This window comes from Callorhinus ursinus, unplaced genomic scaffold (genome assembly GCF_003265705.2).
Source record: "Callorhinus ursinus isolate GAN/ISIS: 27379988/994484 unplaced genomic scaffold, GSC_fseal_2.0 scaffold1, whole genome shotgun sequence".
NCBI classification, from domain to species: Eukaryota; Metazoa; Chordata; class Mammalia; order Carnivora; family Otariidae; genus Callorhinus; species Callorhinus ursinus.
The window spans coordinates 84,126,340-84,146,194 of NW_027397063.1; the positions used below are offsets into that span (position 1 = coordinate 84,126,340).

General features: G+C 41.5%; 1 protein-coding gene across 7 annotated transcripts in view; it reads left to right on the forward strand.

Annotated features, from left to right (window-relative positions):
- Positions 1–19,855, forward strand: part of PLD1 (phospholipase D1) — a 199,803-nt gene that overhangs the window by 22,911 nt on the left and 157,037 nt on the right. For 2 of the 7 annotated variants that reach the window (XM_073897285.1, XM_073897279.1), the window contains exon 1: positions 17,641–17,799. The exons of the other annotated variants lie outside the window; for them this stretch is intronic. The gene's annotated coding sequence lies outside the window, so the exon portion shown is untranslated. Of the gene's footprint in view, positions 1–17,640; positions 17,800–19,855 lie in introns of those variants that run through there. 7 annotated transcript variants of the gene reach the window in all.

The following is a 19,855-nucleotide window of genomic DNA, read 5'->3' on the forward strand; positions in this document are numbered from 1 at the left end:
GCTGGTGTCCGATGAGACTTTGTCAGAAACCTTGTGGTCAGGTGGGTGGCGGGATTGGTAAAGTCGCTTCAAGTCCAGGCGGCACGAAGCCGCTGGAGCTGGCAGAGCCCCCATGTGTGGAGATCCCATAACTGTGGATTTGCAGGAGGGAAGGGACCACAGGTCTTAAGAACACATCTGAGCATTCCATGAGAAACCCAGGTCTTCTTAGGGGCTGGTGTAACAGCAGATAGGGGCAAAGTTACTAAGGTCTTCCAAGAAGTGGACACAGATTCTGGAAAGTGCAGTGGATGTTGCTGCAGTTAGTGAGGTATGAACTGAAGGGTTTCCACTGCGGTGTGGTTTGCATCCCACTTCCTTCCTGTCCTCTCGTTAAACATCACCGCTCGGAGAGGCCTTCCCTGACCATCCCTCTGAACGAGAGCCCTGTCCTGCTCCATCACTTGCTCTGTTTCTTCTGAGCTCTCTGTTACATATCTGTCATTGCAGCCCCCCTCCCCACTGTTGTTAACATTGCCAGCCCCATTAGAGCAAATGTCTTGTTTTGTTTGCTGCCCCTCTCCCCAGAACCACGTCTAGTGCTCTGTCTGGCACGTAGTGCTAATAAAGACGTGTTGCATGCACGGGTGAAGGATCTACCCAGAGATGTGTGACATAAGAACCTCCCCAGGGTTCCCACCTCCTGACTCCATTATCTTCGGTGGTTATCATTTCAACATAGAGTTTTGGGGGGACATTTAGACATTTAGGCCAAAGCCAGACCTTTCTCAAGGTGGCAGTCACATGGCTTCATGCGAACATCCTCTCGACCTCTCTGTCTCTTTCTCTGCCCCAGCCCAGGAGTCTCAGTGCCAGAGCATATACCATGTGCTCTGCAGTTTTCGGGCACTTTGAATAAGGTGCCCTTCCTCCCTTGTCTGCCCTTCTGGAGTGTTCCCTGACCACCCATTTTCCCTGCATGCTGAACCGCTTCTGTCCCCTCCTTCTGCACAGGTGTGCTGGTGCCCAGTATACTTTTGTTGTTGGGCCACGTAGGCAACCTCCTCCATGGGTTTGCGAGCTTTTTGAGGACTGTCTGTGTCTGTCTTACTCATTTTTGAATCCTCAGTGCCTAGCAGAGAGTAGGCATTCAGTAGATCCTGGAACGAAGAGATCGAATTCAAATACGCAGTCTTATTAATGGTTGCCAACCAACCAACCCCTGTAATGGCCACAGAGAATTTACGTGCAGACACATCACTGGACTTGGCCATTATAGTATATAAACGGAATTCTAATAAGCGCAGGTGTCTTTGGCAGTGATGTGTTTTTGTAGACGTGGACACCCACAGCTCAGCAAATGTGTCAAAGCTGTTTTGTCTAGGCCCGAGCTGAGTTTCGTCATCATTTTGACAGTGCTCTCCTGGATCAGTGTTCAGGGGACCTGAGAAGTTTTTGAGAGCAATTCAAAGAATGTGTAATAAAAGTTTGTTATTCAGTTCTATTTGTTGCTGCATTGTTTTTGTCTGTTGGTTTTGGTTTTTCTTTGGGGAGGTAATGAGAGACAGGCTGTTAGAAAACCAGAGGCAAGCTGTTTGGTTTATTGACGTGCTAACTGAATGAATTCAGCTGTGTGAGTGATCTGGGAATCCTGGGCATGAAGCTAAAGTTCATGCCTGCCACCTCGCTGGCCTTGTCAGCCTGTGGACCTGGCCTGGTTTCTTGGCAGTTGGTAAACTGATAACTCGGGTTTCTATCAGCCATCTCCTCTGTTTACAGGTCCACATATCCTGCCTTTAGTTCTCGAAAAGAGAAAGTGGGTGCACTCACAAGCACACGGGATCTTTTCGTTCTTCCCACTGACAGTCATAATAGTTTTTCTAAAAAAGATCTTTCTCTCTCTTTTTTTAATCCAAATTAGTTCTTGTATGATCTGAATTTCATTAGATAATCAGAGAAAAGATACTCCATTTTCCCAAATGAGTACCCAGGCACAGTGAATTTGCTGCTTCATAGGAGGTGTCTGCCCTCATCCTGCATCAACCTACCCTGCTTATACTGGAACTGCCATCCCCTGCTCCAAAATATACACCACAGCATGAACATTAAACAGCACGAACATGAATACCCTACCGTGAACATTAAAAAGGGAAAAATGTCCTTAGTTTTATTTTCTGGGCCATGTTGACATCAAATAAATTATAACATACGCAGATATACTTTAGATTCCTTTACTGGTGCATAAATTCACTTAGGTTATTATTGTGGTTGTGAGGTTTTTCTGGGGTGCTGCATTTTGTACAGTCAGTTCTTGCAGTGTGAGAGAAGCATCAGCTACTTGGGGGGCAGCCAGGTATTGATTAAATGGAGGAAAAAAAAAAAAACAAAAAACACCCCAAACGGCAGGAATTGTCAATGGAAAGTAATTTGATCTTAAGAAAGAAGGGGAAAAAGTACTCAGTGCAGATACACCATTTCAACAAAACTAGTTTGGAAAGTCAGCCTGCGTTGAACGCAGATGACCATATTCTAAGGAAGGAAATTCACCAGACAGCCTGATTTATGGTACGGAGTCAGTAAAACCCCAGCCAGATTCCTGTTAGTAGGTACTTCCTTCCACACAGGCCTGCAGCCTTGGGCATCTCGGAGGGAGGCTAGCAGTGGAAAAGCAGAATGAACAGTGAGAATTCAACTGTAAGCTTCCCCAGGACCAAGACCAAATTTTCTCATTCTCTGTCGTATGCCGTGTGCCTAGCATTCTGCTTGAGATGTGCACTCATAACTGTTTGTTCAGTGAATGGCTGTATGGATGCATTGGTGAATGTACAAGGTGCAAAGAATGGGTGGACAGAGGATGGAAGATTTAAAGCAATGATGACCTACGAATAAAGAGTTAATTAGCATGAGACATAACCACAGAGCAATGCATGTGTTGTATGATATATTTCCTTGGCTAGAACATTTGCTTGAGAGACCAGAATTGGTAGGGAAATTCCCATGTTACCTATTCTAGTCGAAATTTTGTCAGGTTGAGCTTTGTATTATGTATGTGTTATATATGTGTATATGTATAATAGACTTGTTCATTTGCATTTGGAGTATGTAATCAAACATCACAGTTCAAACAACATGAATGCTCAAATTAACAATTTTTATGGTGCCATCCAATATAAATTTATGATTATAATGTTGCTTTGAGGCCTAACAGATTCTGAAATGCCTTTTGAATTCTTAAATAGTATTTAATTATGTTAGGTTATTTTTAGGGTTCTTACTTGTTTACCCTATTCTAATTCCTTGAGAATTCAAGGCCCAAGTAACTGCTTAGGTCACTCAGTTGCTTTACTAACCCCTGATGCAGGAACGGAGGGTCGGTCTGCCCAGCCGGTTCAGATAGGCTCCCCCATGGTTCTAGCTTCCTGAATCTTTTCTTCAGCTTTGCAGCTTCAGAAATCCACTTTCATGAATTCAGCCAGGGGTCAATGAACCCTACACGTTTGCTAGAAATCAAACTCACTGGGGACCGACGAAGACCAGGATACTATTTTATTTAAGAAGCTACTATTTCCATGTAGTTCAGATGGTTTATTGGTGAGTAAAATGTTCTTATACCAGGAAAATGTGCCGTGAAACCACGTTAAGGTCACAGGGGTCTTTGGAGAGTACAGAGCGAAGGGACCCTGATGGCCTTAATCGGGAAGCACCCTTTCCACCTGGGAAGTTCTAACCCAGAGGCATTTGTTGAGTATCTGTTGCATGTAAAGGAAAGGGAGCCGACAGCTGTTGAACCCTTTATGCTGCAAGCCTTGTGCAAGCTTCGTGCTTTTACACACTTGAGTTTACATGCTTGTGGCACTTAAATCACTGTGGAGAATATAGGGTTGAAAGAAGCAGCCTCTATCTTTTAAGGACATTCTAGACCTGTGCTGTCCAGTTTGATATGGATACGTGTGGCTATGAAGCACTGGAAATGTGGCCAGTCCAAACTGAAAATATGCTCTAAGTGTAAAATGCACATTGGATTTCAAAGATTGAGTAAAAAAGAAATGTAAAATAGTTCCTTAATAATTTTTATATGAATCATGTGTTGAAATTATGTAGGATTTTTGGATAAATTCAGTTAAATAAAATGTCATTAAATTATTTTCAGTTGTTTCTTTTTAATGTGGCTGCTAGAAAATTTAAAATGACATATGTGGTTCACATTTGTTTCACACTGTATATCTATTGGACACTGCTATTATACAGGTAAGGCACATACATAAATTGCTAGAACCTCACGATGGTCATTTAAATTGGGGTAAACTTTTTGAAGGATAATTTGGCAATAGCCCATGATTCAAAAATCTGGCTCTCGGAGTTAACTTACTGTCAGACATAGAATGCTGAGGCACACCTACCATTGTGTTGCACTTTTCCTCATTAGTTCCTCTGAAATGTTTATTGTACTGTCAATAGCTGTTTATTGATTAATATTATGCCAGGCACTGTGCGAAGCATTCTGAGTCCAATACAAAGATAAATCATGGAGAGTTCCAGGTTGGAATATTAGATGATTCTTGGTAAAGGGGGTAGATTCTATAGGCACCCAGTAACTGTGATACCAGATACAACTGCACAGACGTCTGAAGAGGTACGGACGTAGAGCTTTGGCAGCGAGGAGTGTGGTCACTGGCGTGGAGTGTGTGTTTGAGCTGAACCTGAAGAGTAGGAGGATGTGCATGGGCAGAGATTGGGCAGGTGGAAGGGATGGACTGGGCGGAGAGGTGAGGCTGGAGGGGTCTTGTAGGAGGAAAGGGGCCATTCACCTGCCTGGAACATGATGTTTGTGCAGAGGGGTATTAAAGGCCTGGACTTGAATAGCAGAAGATCAGGCTAAAGAATCTGGACTTTTCCTTGTAGTGCTTAAATGCCAGTGAGTGTGTGGTGCTTTAACACAGTTTCTCAAATACCCAATGAGCAGTCCGTCTAAAATTTTGAATGCACGAGAGAGTCATGGCATCTTTTTTTTTTTTCTTTTCTTGAGAGTGAGGTGACAATGCTTAAATTTTTTTAAAGATTTCATTTGTTTGTTTAGTTGAGAGAGAGTGTGCAAGTGTGAGTAGGGACAGAGGGGGAGGGAGAGAGAATCCCAAGCCAACTCCCCACTGAGCGTGGAATCTGATCCAGGCTCGATACCCCAACCCTGAGATCATGACCTGAGCTGAAACCAAGAGCCAGACACTTAACTGAGTCACCCAGGAGCCCCAGTGCTTAAATGTTTTTAAAATCAATTCTTTTGAAATAATTACTTTGAGTCTAGTTTGTTCAAATCCTTCTAATGTTCTATTTATTTTGTTCTGAGTAGCAACTCATTCTCCTTAGGACTGGGAAATATAAGACCAGAAGGCATGTGTTAAGAGGCAGGAGAATAGATTTTTTCTCTTCTAGCCAATTTGTCAGGATGGAAAATCATACCAACTCTTTGTCTTATATTTCCCATTCCATGAAAATAAAGAACATTTCTACAGAAATTATTTTTAAGCAAGTGAGGGCAAATAGTTCCTAAGAGTCTTAGACCAGATGGGTACACACACTGTCCAAGCACAGAGAATTATAGAGGCCAGAGGGCTGAAGATGCTGGAGAGTGTTACAGTTAGGAGAGTGGACACAGGAGTCAGACACGTAGGTTCGAATCCCATCTCCACCATCCACCAGCTTTTCTGCTCACTTCTGATATTCCCAGATCGATTTTTACCTCCAGCCCTTGACTGCTACCTTTTTGCTTTCCATCAATGCCCTGTGTGGTCTGCCTTTCCCCTCTACTCACCTTTTTGTCTGTGTTCCATTGCGTTGTCCCTCTCCCTGCTCTGCCTTACTTTCCTGCAATACCCAGTCCTGGTAAAAAGCAGGGTTATACAGGCATTACTCTGCACTCCCCTCCAAACAGCTGAGCATACCTGGGAAACACACACACACACACACACACACACACACACACACACACACACCTCTGATGACATTAAATTGATCACTCCACCTCTCCAGTGGCACTCAGCACTCTTGGGCAATCCTATCACATTCCCCAGTCAATTCATTCTTTCCCTCTCCCGAGTAACTATTTCACACCTTTGCCTCTTTGCTCAAACCTCTAATAGCTCCTCCTGTCTCTCTCTCTCTGCTAATGATCCTGCTGCTTATTTCTCTAGGAAACTAGAGGCAGTCAGAAGAGCAGCACCTTCTCTTCCCACTGCCAAATCCTCCTGCCTTCACACATAATTCCGTCCCCCAAAGCCCTGCTCTTTGCCGTGGATGAGCTGTGTATGCTCCTGGCTGAAGTCCACCTTACTCCCAGCTCACCTGGTCTTGTGCTCTTGTCTGTTCAGAACTTGGTTTCTACAGGATTCTCCCACTAGCTTCATCATTGTTCCTCTTTTCACTGGGTCATTCTTACTATTCAGACATTCTGTAATATCTCTCTTCTTTAAAAATACGCTTTTTAATCGTTTGTCTCTCACCAGCTTTGCCCCGCCTCTCTGTTCCTCTTTATTTTTTTTTTTTTAAGATTTATTTATTTTAGAGAGGGTGGGGGCAGGAGAGGGACAGAGGAAGAGGGAGAGAGAATCTTAAGCAGACTCCAGGCTGAGTGCGGAGCCTGATGCGGGGCTCAGTCCCACAACCCTGAGATCAGGACCTGAGCCAGAACCAAGAGTCGGACGCTTAACTGACTGCGCCACCCAGGCACCCCTCTCTGTTCCTCTTTAAAACAAAACTCTTTTGAGTGAGTTATCTGATCTCGCTGCCTCCAGTTCCTTACCTTTTACTCTCTCCTCTGCCCAGCATTTTATTATGAACATTTTCAAACATACATAAAAGTTGAAAGAATTTTAAAGTGAATACCCCTATAACCACCACTTGGACCCTGCAATTAATGTTTTGTCTTACTTACTATAGCACATATCTTGCCATCTATCCATCCCCTGTCCTTTCGTCAACACATCTTATGTTCAGATACATTTTAAACTAAGTTGCAGGCATCAGTACACTCTGTCCTAAACTCTTTAGTGTGCATATTGTTAACTGGAGTTTAGTATTTGCTAATACTATTTTCTCTTTTGAGGTAAAATTTATATACACTGAAATGCACACATCTTAAGTGAACCACTCAGAGGTCTGATGAATGCACACACCACCTCTGCAATCCAAACCCTTATCAGGGTATGGAATGTGACCATCACCACAGGAAGTTCCTTCATGCTCCAGTATGTACTCTTTTTTTTAAGTTCTATCACTCAGCATAATATTTTAGAGATTCATCCATATCCTGTATATTTCATGCCTTTCTATTACTCAGTATCATTCCATTATTAAGTATTCTATTGTTAATTATTATTCCATTGTTTGTACAACAGTTTTTTCTCATTTTCTTGTTGGATACCTGAGCTTTTTCCGGTTTGGGCTATTATGAATAAACCTGCCATGAACAAACACAAAAGTCTTTTTGTGGATATGTGTTTTCTTTTCTCTGGACTAAACACTTATGTGTGAAACTATTTGGTTATGAGGTAGGTATATGTTTAGTTCTATAAGAAACTGCCAGAACTTTTTCTGAAATGGTTGTATCGTTTTATACTTGAACCAACAGTATATGAGAATTCTGATTGTTCCACATTCTTGCCAGCATTTGATTTTGTCCATTCTGGTGCATATGTATGTAGTGATATCTCGTGTGCTTTTTATTTAAATTTCTTTGATAAATATTAACATTAAGCATTTTTTTATGTGCTTATTATCAATCATTAGTTTATCTTCCTCTGTGAAATGTCCCATTAAATCTTTTGCTCTCTTTTTACTGAAATATATAGTCCTTTGTCAGATATATGATTTACATATATTTACATATATTTTCTTCCTGGCTGTGATTTACCTATTCATTTTCTTCATGGTGTCTTTATGAACAGAAATTTTTAACTTTGATGAAGTCTAATTTTTTTCCCTTTGTGTTTATTGCTTTTTGTATCATATTTACATTTAGGGTTATGATCCATCTGAAATTATTTTTTATATATGGTACAAGGTTGGGGTCGAGATTTATTTATTTTTGTCATACAGGAACTTAGTTGTTTTAACATCAGTTATAGATCCTTTCTTTTTTTTACTGGATTTTTCTGTTGATTTGTGAAAATTCAAATGCCCATATAGTATGGGTCTGTTCCTGAGCTCTCTGTTCTGTCTTCTTAGTCTATTTGTTGATTCCATGTCAGTATCACACTGTCTTGGTTACTGTAGACTTACTAGTCAAAGCCTTAAAGTCAGGTAGTATAAGCCCTCCAGCTTTGGTCTTATTTTTATGATTGCTTTGGCTGTTCTGTTTGCATTTCTATACACATTTTAGAATCAGCTTGTCAATTTCTACGGAAAAGTCCAATGAGATGTTTGTGATTAGGATTGTTGAATTATTGGATCAGTTTGTGGGAAACTGCCATCAGTATTTCGTTTTTTAATCCATGAACATGATATATCCACTTATTTAGGTCTTTAATTTCTCTCAGCAGATGTCTTGTAGTCACATTCTCATTTGAACTCACTCCATTTAGATTTTTGTGCCCACTTCCCCTGAAACACTCTTGTCTCATCACCAGTGACCTCCATAATGCTGTATCCAGTGGCAAGGTCAGTTTTCCTCTTTCTTCATTCCTCAGCTGCCTTTGACGTAATTGATCACTCTATACTTGAAGCATTTTGTTCACCTGGCTTCTGTCTCATCATGCTTTCCTGCTTTTCTTCCCATCTTCCCATATGCTCTTTTTTGGCCTCCTTTGCTATATCCTTCTCTTCATCCTGACATTTAGATGTCAGAGGGCCCTGAGCCTCAGTCCTTAGCCTTCTGTGCCTTATCCATTCTCATTAGGTCATATGGCGTAAATATGTTATTTGAAGCCAACTGACTCCCAATTTTATATCTCCATTCAGCATCCTGGCCTTACATAGCCAAACCCCAGACTTATATATACAACGTCCTACTGATCCTCATTTGGGTATCTAAAAGGTATATTAGGGACTCAGCTGGTTAAGCATCTGACTCTTGATTTTGGCTCAGGTCGTGATCTCAGGGTCATGGGATCGAGCCCTGTGTCAGGCTCCATGCTCAGCACAGAGTCTGCTTGAGATTCTCTCTCTCCCTCTCTTCCTCGTCCCTCCACTTGCATGTGCCCTCTCTCTCTCAATAAATAAATAAAATCTTTGGGGCGCCTGGGTGGCTCAGTCATTAAGCGTCTGCCTTCGGCTCAGGTCATGGTCCCAGGTTCCTGGGATCAAGCCCCACATCGGGCTCCCTGCCAGATAGGAAGCCTGCTTCTCCCTCTCCCACTCCCCGTGCTTGTGTTCCCTCTCTTGCTGTGTCTCTCTCTGTCAAATAAATAAATAAAATCTTTTAAAAAATAAATAAAATCTTTAAATAAATAAATAAAATCTTTAAACAAATAAAAAGTATATCAAACTTAATCCATGCAAAATGGAGCTCTTGGTTTGCCTCTTAAACACACTGCTCCTCCTTACTCTCCACCACCCACTGCGTTCCCAGCTCAGTAATTGGACTTTTCTCCCTATTGCTTATATGCCAGTCTTAGAGTTCTCCTTGACACCTCTTTTTCTTTTACATCCCACATAGAAGACCGACAACTCACATCAGAATGTTCTCTTGGCTCTATCTTCACAATATACCTTAGATCTCTCTACACAGCCATCATTCCAGTCAAAGCCACCAACATCTCCCACCTGGTTTACTGCAGGATTCTCCTAAGTAATCTGCTTTCTCTTGGTCTTTTTGTTAGCCACACAACTGGAGTAATGTTTTAAAATGTCACAGCATTCCAATACCCTGATTAAAACCTTTCGGGGCTTTTCCATTATATTTCGGGGGGAAAAACTATGCAATGGTTTGCAGAGCTTTATATGATCAGACCTCCCTGTTTGTTCTCTGACATCATTCTCTTCGGTTGCTCTCTCTTTCATAGTGCTCTGCCTGCACTAACCTTTCTGTTGTTCGTGAACACTCCAAGCTTGTTTTGACCTCAGGGCCTCTGCTGTTTCTGTTTCTTCTGCCTGGGACCTTTTCCCCAGATAATTACATGGCTTGTTACCTTACTCCATTCAGGTCTCTGCTTAAGTGTCATCTCCCCAGAGAGGCTTTTTCTGCCTACCCTACCTCAGGTGTGCCGCCTACCTGATGATCACTCTCCACTCCCTTACTCTGCTTTGGTTTTCTTCTTACTAGCACTTAGCATTATCTGGTGTGATATTTATTTGTTGGTAGTCGATCTGTCCTAATAGAATACAAGTTCCCTGAGGATAGGGAATTTCTGCTTGGAATCACTAAATGCTGTTAACAATGCATGTCACATACTAGGTGCTCAATAAATATATGTAGAATGGAGGACTATGGGCAAGTTAACCGTGCTGGCCCCATTTTCTTCATCTGAGAAATGGGGAAAATAATGGTATCTATCTCATAGGGCAGATGTGAATGTCAAATAAAATATTGGGTATAGTAAGATAGTGTGGTGATAGTGTTGGCTGTTATTATAATTATTTAATAATATAAATTAAGTCTCATAGTCAGCAAATAGATATGAATGCTATATAAGGTAAAATTAATTTGCCTGGTGTATGCTTCTACAGTGATTAGTTTTAGAGGTATAGCCTATGATCTGCTATTATTGATAACTTAGTTGGAGGAAATAGATAAAACTACGTGAAAAGTTAAGTGCCATAGGATATTTAAATAACCAATCCAGACAACAATGGAAACATCATCAGGCATGATTCGTTGTCTAATGCATTTGCTGCTGATTGTTCTAGGTGTGATAAATAAAAACAATTTTTTTTTCTAAATCTGGATGATCTGAGAGGGCTTTGTGGAGGATACGGGTTTGGGTTGCCCCAGGAAAAGCTGGGGAGGAGTTTAATCATTTACTGGTTGGGAAGGAGAAAGGCATCACAGGTGGGGCAATGACATAAACCCGAAGCTGGGGAAGAACTAGGGGGTGTGAAAAATTGACTAAACCTTTGTGACTGGTAGAAGTATAATGAGGAAGCTGTTTGAGAGCAATGTAAAGAAAACAGGGCAGGAACAAAAGCAGGTGGCTTCAGGCGACAGGAATTGCCAGGGCACAGGAATCCTTCCAGCTACTTAGGTTGGGCAAGCAAGGCAGGAAGTGCTTCTGGGTGGTTAGGAAAGAAGTTCATCACAGGCTTGTTGCTGCCAGGTTCAGTCCCTTCTTCCCCTCCCCCCGCCCCAGCCCGGGGCAGGTGGCCAGGGTGTTACCTACCCTTCACAGCACATACAGTAGATGGCTATGCTGAGTCTGTGTGCCCAACATGTCCACGTGTCCACAGAGAGGCAGCAGCAGGAGGGTTCCATTCTGTTCTCAGGGTCTCGAAACCAATTTTGAACTTCCGTTTTTACCCACAGGAATTCCCATTCTAATTCCCATTCTAATGTGAGTAGAAGGCAAGTGACCATTTTTACTATGGCTCCTTATTATGGAAAGAAAGAAAAGGGAACTTAGAAATTAAAGGCCCATTAATAAACATAATAATTTATGTTTTAACACGAATGTTAAGAAATACTCAACTTGTTTTTCAGAAGACCATGTTATGTCAGTCATATAAAGCCACATTGTAAAAAGGAAATGCATGCATTATATGAGAAGGTGCCAAGGATTCTGTGAATTGATCAGGTTATTAAAAAAATAAAGATAGGTTATTTAGTCAACCATGAGATAAAATCTGCCTTAATGATATAATTTTGTGTAAATTTGCAGTAACCAGAAGGGTGTCTGTCCGTTCCGCCTTAACTTTCTTCTTATTACCAAGTTACAAAATGTCATTACCTTTTGGGGGGTTAGAATATAGTTTAGAACCAATTTGTAGCAGTTAAGAAAATGACCTTGTAAAAGCAGCAAAATAAATAAAATATAGATATGAGCCATGACAGATGTTGCAGAATAGAGAATGGATGTGAAGACAATAAGCCATGTTGTTACTAATGTGGCCCTGGCAACACGCGTCACAGATTAAATAATGAACGCCAGTTAGCGGGCACAGCGAGGAGAGAACAGAGAGTGCATTGTTTCAGCTTGTCTATCTAATTTCAGACTAATTGCTTAAGTACAGGATTCTGTTCTGGTTATAGCCAAAGGAAAATTAAACAGTTGAAATATTGTAAATTTTGTAACTCACCCTGGATCACCAATGAGAACTAAATAAAAGAGCTTTGAGCAAAGAATCCAAATAAATTGTTAGCCTTGCCTGCAGATGGAAGCTTGGAAAGAAGCAGGACCCACTCATTGGGCTCTGCACTCACTATTCCTTCCTCTCCAGGTCAGGTTCTAGCTGATTTGATAAAAGGGCTAGACTTCACACACTCTTCTGTGCTCGCAACTGCAGCCCCATAGAGCGAGAATGGCAGATGCCACGTCCTCTCACCCCCACCCTCCAGGAGAGGTGTCTTCCTGGGTTGTGGCGTCTCTGAGGTTTCACACCGTTGGGGTTGACTTTTCCTACTCTGGATCTTTGTGATGAGCTAATGAGCTGATACATGTGAAAGCACTTTGTTGACACAAATGAAAGGATGATGTATTTTTATATACTATTTTTAGGGTGTGCAGTTGGTGGAGTAAAGAACACAAATCAGAGTGCCTGGGTTTGAATACTGGATCATCTCATACAAGGTCCCCCCTTTTCTGAATTTCCTTTTAAAACTATCTTTCTGTGGTTTTTTCTTTCCCCCCTTAAAGCAGATAGATGTTCTTTACTTTTTTTTTAAAGATTTACTTATTGATTATAATTTATTTATTGATTAATTAATTTATTGATTAATTTATTATAGAGAAAGAGAGTGTGTGCGTGTGAGCAGGGGAGGGTCTGAGGGAGAGAATCTTAAGCAGACTCCCCGCTGAGCCGGGAGGCTGCCACAGTGGGACTTGATCTCATGACCCTGAGATCATGACCTGAGCTGAAATCAAGAGTTGGATGCTTAACGGACTGAGCCACCCAGGTGCCCCCAGATGTTCTTTACTTTTTTTTTTTTAAGATTTTATTTATTTGAGAGAGAGAGAATGAGAGAGAGAGAGCACATGAGAGGGGAGAGGGTCAGAGGGAGAAGCAGACTCCCTGCCGAGCAGGGAGCCTGATGCGGGACTCAATACAGGGACTCCAGGATCATAACCCGAGCCGAAGGCAGTCGCTTAACCAACTGAGCCACCCAGGCGCCCTGTTCTTTACTTTTGTGTGTGCACCGCGGGATGCCTTTGGCATTCTAGTGAAGTTAATGAATTCCTTTTCGAATAATGTTTAATGCATAAAATTAAATGCCTAAACTTAAGTGCATAAAATTAGAATGCATAGGATTACAAAGTAAGCCAATTATACTGATATACAGTTATCCATATACCAAAAAATATGTAATACTATAATATATATCGTTTATTAATGCTTTACATATCAAAAACTAGCGGCAGGTGTAGTAATAACTATAATTTTGAAGTAGTGATGAGTGGAAAAGATACTTTGAGATATTTTCAATAGCTGTAATGTGATATGAAGATATCTTTGATTTCTACTGTGACAAGTCACAGGTATGGCTACTTTTGCTGTGGATTGTTGCATACATTTGTAATGGAAGGGAATGCTCAATTTCAGTTGGAGGTTAGTAAAAATTAAAACGAAATTTTTCCCCACCCCCGTCTTGAGTTCTGTCCGAGATCCTCAGAAACCCCTTGCCTTAAAACTTCACCCTTGGGGTGCCTGGGTGGCTCAGTTGGTTGAGTGTCTGACTCTTGATTTCGGCGCAGGTCTTGATCTCAGGGTCCTGGGCTCCAGTGCTCTGTAGGGCTTCTCACGGGGAGCCTGCTTCAGGATTTTCTCTCCCTTTGCCCCTCTCCTCACTTGCTGATACTCTATCTCTCTCTCTCTCTAAAATAAATAACAAGTCTTAAAAAAAAAAAAAAAACCACAAAAACAACAACCCAAACTTCACCCTTTACTATTATGTCGTGTGCTCTCCGGGCAAACCCATTTGTGCCCTGTTGCTGTCCTCCAGCTGCAGTCCTTCATCCTTTCTGTGCAGTGTCTGCTAGTTGTGTACCTTCTGTACAGGCCGGAAAGTGGAGCGCCAGACCTATATCTCCTGCACGCCCACCCTGGCTGGCCCGCGGGACCTCCGGTTCTGCCTCCAAAATCCAACTCCTGGGCTTGGCTACGCCATCCCTCTTCCTCCCACCAGCCTGCTCCTCCTCCCATGTTCCCAGCTCTGTGGACGGTCTCAGCAACCTCCATGTGGCTCAGGCCCCGAACCTAGCTTACACAAGAGAACTAGCGAGCATCCCTGCTGCCTACATTACAGCGGCGGCCTCCTTGGTAATGCTTGGGAAAGTGTAAGCTTGTACATTTGGAAGCACTGGTCTGCCCTGCCCTTTGCCTGGAATGTCTTAATTTCTACTCACTCTACAAGGCCTGGCTCCTTACTTAGCTTTCCAACATGCACATCTGGTCACTTTCTGGTTTAAACTCTCTGGGATGCCTCTTTGCCTCCGTGAAATTGACATCAGAGGGCTCCGGTCTCCCTTGCAGCGTTTTCTTCTGCTCCCTGTGGTCCCTCCAGTGGCCCATTCCCTGTTTCCAAACTCTTTGCCTTGGAAGGCTGAGTGGGTGTGCCCTCTGCCTAGGGATCCCTTACCTGCCATGTAGTCTTCTGGTCTCAGTTCTGTGGCTGCTTTGGCTGCGAAGCCTTTCCCACTCTGCGCCATCATGAGGACTGTCTACGGAGCAGTTCTCCTCTCCCATCTGCCCCTCCCCAGAGTCTGGCAGGGTTTCCCAAGTGGTATGCACTCGGGAGGACGGAATTATTAAAGTACATGGTTAGGAGCACATACCTCAGAGCCAAACAGCTTGCGTTCTCATCCAGGCTCCGCCGCTAGCTCTTTGGCAAGTACTGACCCTTTAGTGGCCTCAGTTTTCCCATCTGTAAAATGTATAATAAGACAGTAGTGAAATTTAAATGAGTTACTACTTGTGAAGCAGTTTAGAACCATGTCCACCATTTAAGCTCTTGTAGCTGCTATTATTATTAGTTTTAGCTTCAGTAGTGTGACTTGGGTTTATTTAAAAGTCACATCCTACTATGCTTTTATTTTTTCTGGAGTTTATTTCTCTAGTGTAATTTAAAACCCAGTATTTAACTATTCTTCATCTCCATTGAGGTTGATATTGTACATTGATTGTTTTTTTTTAAAGATTTTTATTTATTTAAGAGAGAGAGAGTGAGAGAGAGCATGAGAGGAGAGAGGGTCTCAGAGGGAGAAGCAGACTCCCCGCTGAGCAGGGAGCCAGATGTGGGACTCGATCCTGGGACTCCAGGATCATGACCTGAGCCAAAGGCAGTCACTTAACAACTGAGCCACCCAGGCGCCCTGTACGTTGATTATTGGCAGAAATAATTTATATGAGACAAAAGGAAATACTTGTGACAGAGAGGCAGGAAAAATCTTAGGGATACAGCCTTTTAAGAGAGTGATGGACACCATCCCATCAGTACTTAGCTAGTTGAGTTGGGGGTTTATCCATATTTCTTCCATTTCAGAGATGATGTTGACCTTGCGGGCATTTTTCTCGCCGCTTTTTGAGTAAGGGAGTGATGAATACTACTTGTCAGAGGATTTTTCTGGGAATGTAAATCATCGTATATGTTTGCAAACCAGATCCACATAAAAGAGATGGTTTTCAGTGTAATTATTATTATTATTTTTTTGCATGAGTGTTTTCATATCCTTAAGAAATATTCTGTGCTTGTGGGGGGAAAAAAACTTTCCATGACACTTACCACACATTGTATGTGACATTAGTGTACTCTTATAACGGACCCTTTTCTGCTTTTTTGTTTTTCTTCCAGCAGGAGAGTTACATTTCCCGAGGTTTAACTGTTCTAGCCTTTTCTCGGTTTTGCCACCAGGTGGGGTGCTGGCTCCTTTTTAAGGCAAGGGCCTCTTAAACATCGTTTTCTCCCTGAGGTGACTGTCTTAACCCTATCATTCTAAAGTGACCCATGCGAAAATGTTGAGCCCTGACCTGGATGTGGGTGGGGAGGCAGGTGGGGCATATGTGAGATCTCAGGGAGTCCCCAGGGTCTTCATGCCTGATCTTGTTATGCTTATATGCTAATGGCTTAAGTTTCACAGGTTTTGGGTAAGTTGATTTTGCCAGCAATACATGTAAATCTTGTTTGGCAGCAAGTGAATCGAGTTTTCCTTGAATATTTGGTCCAATCTTTTGGCTTAGAAGAAACAACAGAGTCAGGTAGTCTTGACCATTATGTTAAATAAGCCTTCTTTAAATAAAGTAGAAATCATGGAAGCAAGCCATGACAATTAAAACTGTCCTTGGAGTTGAAAACTAGGGGCAAACTGTGTGTATGGTACTGTGAACACATTACGTTAAAAATCAGAGCATGGATTTTCATTATTTCTTGAGCCATTGCTCAAATCAAGAAATGTCTCAATGCTGGGACATTATGGACTGTTTTAAGATCTAAATGCCTTAAGGAAATTATCAATTGCATATTTCTAGAATGAGAAATAAATTTTAAATTTCTTAGTTTGAAACATGGAGAGTCATATTCAGTTCCATTTTAAACCATTAAAAACCATAATACTACCAAAGAATCTTTTATCTCATATGTATAACCAGAATGTAGATGGTGAAACTGAATTATGAGTGATTTTTACAGACACCAAGTCAGAATCATAAGTTAGAAAGATCCTCGGGTGGTAGCTACACTTGTGGTGAACATAGCATACTGTATAGAAATATTGAATCACTATGCTATACACTTTTTTTTTTTTTTATTTTATCCATTCGACACAGAGAGAGAGGGAGAGAGCACAAGCAGGGGGAGATGCAGGCAGAGGGAGAGGGAGAAGCAGGCTCCCTGCCAAGCAGGGAGCCCGATGCAGGACTCGATCCCAGGACCCTGAGATAGTGAACCAAAGGCAGACGGCTCAACCGACTGAGCCACCCAGGCGCCCCTATGCTATACACTTCTAACTAATGTAACATTGTGCGTTAACTATAGTCAAAAAAAAAAAACACAAAAACTTAGGTTCTGTAATAAATATTCCTTTTGAACTTGTTGATTTTTAGACTTTAGAAATTAATGAGATTTTAGGCTTAATTAAGGCTATCCCCACCCCCTCCACAATCTGAAAACAGTATGTGACTTTGATTCTCTCAGAAATAGTAACTTCATATGTCCCTCTTATGTAAAGTGAAATTGCGGTGATGTATCACCACCACTTAACCACTTGGGCAACATTGTAAAATTCATTTCATGGCTCTCATGGGGGTGGGGTGGGGGGAGACTGTATTCCTTCTATTTAAAATGAATGAGTCACTTTAATACGGTATCTAAGGAGTGAGAGAGGAGTGAGGGTTCTCTTTAAGTTTGTGTGTTATGGTTTTCTTAGGCAGCAAGTTCAAAAATGAAGCCTGAACCCTTTGCTCAATTGTGTATGTGGGTTTTATTTCTCACTGCAGCCCAGTGTCTGTTTAACATATGGGAGTGGTTTCAAGTTCATTACTAAAGCTTATAGGCTAAAGTGCTTTGTGGGCTTGGCTAGGACTTAAGTTGCCAAGTTGGGAACAAACTGCTTTCCTTGTGCATGTGGATTCCCCGGGTAGTCCATTTCCTCCCCTCTGGGCTATCAGCTGCTTTGGAGATTAGTTTCATAGTAAAGATTCTTTCTGTAGAGCAGTATGAAGCGACTACTTTCACAGGGGCACCAGGTTAGTAAATCACATTTTGAACTTTCTGCTGCATGTGTCCGATTTTCTTTCTGTATTCCCGGGCGATATGACACTCTGCATAGCATTTGTGTCATTGCTGTGTTCTTTTAGAATATAATGTGAGTTCGTTAATCCTGGGGAGTGTTTGGAGGTTACGATTCTCTATATAATATATGCGTTGTTTGACAATATTAAGGGCACATGGAAGCTAGGATGAAATGGCATATGTGTGTTGGATTTGTAGTCTAGAGATTTGTACTCCTTTGTAAGCATTTTCAATTCCTTTTTCCAAAATTCCTTTCTTCGTGTCCTCCCATTAAATCTTCTAGGCATAACTGTGATTTTATACACGGTTGATGGTAGTTTTCTTGAACCTTAGGCAGCCGTGTGTTGCCGGTCCAGCTAAGCTAGCTGCCTTACACCCTTGTGTGTGATGGCCTGATACACGGTTTTCCCTTGGGCCTACTTCTCATAGTTACAGTGAACCAGAATATCATTGTAATTTTCTCTTTGAAAAGTCTGGCATTTTTCTAGAATGCCTCATAAAATACCCGAATAACTATTGATGTGGGCAGAGCGTTACAGGTGGATCAAGCTAGACTGAAACCCTCCCTTATTTGTCACTGTTTTTATTCTTATGTAATTCCTCGGAATCTGAGACTACTTTTGGAGTAAATCTAACAGTGGAATGTGCCTTGTAAAACATAGAAGTATTGCTAAAATGAAATTCAGTGAATAACATGAAGTGCCAAGGGAGTATCTTCTTTAATTTTATTAGAGACCTAGAGAGCAGTTTTACCTTTATTAATTTGTCACCAAAGCAACCCAGCATGAACTTGTTCTGCAAGAGTAGTTAAATTGGATGATGTTTGGAAGTTTGTAACGCTCTATGAAATATTCTTCTTTTTATGTTAAGTATGCTTTAGTTCGAGGTAATGTACTTGTATTTTTTAAATAATGCAGATAGGCTTCTGTTATTGCTGCTTTGTTATTGCCCCTTTTTACCCCCACTGGGAAATACAATGTATTAGAAAGGATCTGTTCTTCCATGTTAAAAAAAAAAAATAAAACTGAGGAAAAAGAGAGACAAAAAGGAACTTTCAGAAAATCTTTGAGGACCTCAGTGCCTTAAGGATTGCAGTTTCCGTATCTACTGAGGCTGAAGTTGTAAAGTTAGGACTGTATGCCATTTCAGGATTACAAAATTGACTGTACTTTATACCCTGAGACACAATGGTCCAGTTATATTATTGCCCCTTCCTCTGCAGATCTTTTTTTTAACAGCAAATCCAGTAGGTCATTTTAACTTAAAAAAAAAAAAAAGGCAAAGACTGCTATAACTTGCTTAATATATGCTCTCACTCCATATTTGTACCATTACACTATTGTTACTAAATTCTCTCAGTTTAAAATTTAAAGGAAGGCTTTTGTCAATGTGATTGTAGTTGTCCCATGATTTTAAAGAACAGTGTTAAGACTGTTTTGCTCATTAATTATTTGTGCTTAATTGGCACAGATAAGAGTCTGAAAAAGCTCACATAAAGCTCATTTTTGTCTGAGAGATACGGTTCTGTGTTCCCAAGGGCTTCACAGCCTTTCAACAAGAGAGGAGAACCAAACAAAATACCACTGAGTAGAAGCACAAATAAACAAATGTGGCAAAGTATAGAATAAGAGGGGGGAAACTCCCTAAAAGCCAGCCAGATTTTAGGGTTTTCCCAAAGAATATACATTAAAATAGTTTCCTTCAAACATGGGGAGGAAAAAAAAGACCACAGAGTAGGATGTTCAGAACCCTGAATCTGAGCGTGAAGTAGCTGAGCTAACCTTACTCCTGACTCTAGGTTTGGAACATGTGCTATAATTCTTGTTCTCACCTTGCTGGGCTGGTTTAGTTTTGTTACGCCTCTGCCTTGTGCCTGAAATCAGGTAGAGATGGGTATTTTTCTCATTCTATACCATATAATTTTAAGTGAAGCTTTGAGCTGGTTACTTTTTATCAAACATGGCTTCTTGCTGGTATTCAGAGTCCTCCCCATGTCTCCTAAATCTCAGA